Raw genomic sequence first — 2,051 nt, 5'->3', positions numbered from 1 at the left:
AAGAATTACATGAGAGATAAATGGAAATACATAAATTGAAAGATTACAAATCATAAACCAACAAGGAATAGGAAATCTAGAAGAATGGAAAACTCCTTGCCGCCAATCTCTCTCTTTCTCCAAGTCGTGACCGCCTCTCTCTAGGGTTTGGGCTCTCTCTCTCTCTCTAGGTTTGGGCCGGTTATGTACCGGGCTTGGTTAATGGCAATCCACTCCATGATTTATAACACTCCCCCTTGGATGCCATAACCATACAGGATTCGTAGTACGCTTCATGTTGCCTCATTAAAACCTTATCAGGAAAACCCAGTGGGACAAAACCATGATGAAGGAAAAAGAGTACAACACGCACTACTCCCCCTGATGTGAACCTCACTGTAGGTTCTACATACTACGCATCTTGTTGCGTGATATTTCCTGTATGTATAGGATGAGAGTAATCGGCCAGTTTCATTACTGAACCGTAATTAGACCACTTTGACTTCTTAGGTCGTTTCTCATGTCCTTTGACATTGAGTGTCCCGGTAAAGCATGTGTGCTAAACAATATGAATCATATTGTCCTCGGATATCACTATTTGGTCTTTGCAAATCGTGTTTGCATATGTCCGTAGTCTAGACGTGATCGTCTACTATCAAACTCTTTACTTCGGCAATTTACCATTCGATCATGTTTCAATCTGGCCGAACCATGTCCGGGTCATAGACCTCCACTACTTGTCTTATGAGTGTTCAATATCAATGATCATTACTGTGAGTTTATAATCTCTTATTATGGCTCTGCGGCCGAACACTCTCATGGATATGGACATCGATTTCTTTGCCTTAGGTAATGCAGTATTCATTATTCTTTGCATTCCTATCTTAATGATGATGATGGCATCTCATGACCTCAGTTGCTGTGGATCATATCACATGCTAAGTATACATTATTAAGTCATGGACTTCGGCTTTCACGAGTTTATGGACTACAATACTCTATTTCCTTTTTATTTTGAAATAAACATTTTTTGAAAATCTTGAAATTTTTAAAATAATAATTAAAATGGTAGTTGACATATTTTGGTGCTTTAAAATAATATGTGGATATTCTCAATGATTTATTGCATCAAATTACATATAGTACATATTTTTGTTGAATATTTTCAGCAGTATATAACCTGAATTTTGTAAATCATGTGTTTTAGATTTATATAGTTATAATTGTTTGAAAGTATTGCATTTTTAAATTAACTATTATATTTGTTTGTTATTTTTATGTTAATTTTCGAAACTTTATTTTATATAGTATAGATTTGTACATGATGTTTTTAATTTTGTAAGTTTAACTTATTTGATAATTATTTATATTTTATTTTGAAATAAAAAATTTCGTAATATTAACATTTTTAGAAATACCAAATTGAAAAACGATTTGGTATATTTTTGGTGCTTTAAAATAATATGTGGATATTCTCAATGATTTATTGCATAAAATTACATATAGTACATATTTTTGTTGAATATTTTCAGCAGTATATAACCTAAATTTTGTAAATCATGTGTTTTAGATTTATATAGTTATAATTGTTTGAAAGTATTGCATTTTTAAATTAACTATTATATTTGTTTGTTATTTTTATGTTAATTTTCGAAACTTTATTTTATATAGTATAGATTTGTACATGATGTTTTTAACTTTGTAAGTTTAACTTATTTGATAATTATTTATATTTTATTTTGAAATAAAAAATTTCGTAATATTAACATTTTTAGAAATACCAAATTGAAAAACGATTTGGTATATTTTTGGTGCTTTAAAATAATATGTGAACATTCTCAATGATTTATAATATCAACTTATATATAGTATATGTTAGTTTGAATATTTTCAATAGTATATAACCTAAACTTTGAAAATCATGAGTTTAAATTTAGATTTATATAGTTATACTTGTTTGAAAGTCTTGTATTTTTAAATTAATTATTCTTTTCGTTATTTATTTTATAATTTTCGAAAAATATTAAACATTATGTTAACTTAATATAGTATTTATATTTTTGTAAATTTAC

The sequence above is a fragment of the Brassica oleracea genome, chromosome C7, assembly GCF_000695525.1.
Source record: "Brassica oleracea var. oleracea cultivar TO1000 chromosome C7, BOL, whole genome shotgun sequence".
Classification (NCBI taxonomy): Eukaryota; Viridiplantae; Streptophyta; class Magnoliopsida; order Brassicales; family Brassicaceae; genus Brassica; species Brassica oleracea.
This window is presented reverse-complemented; position numbering follows the sequence as displayed.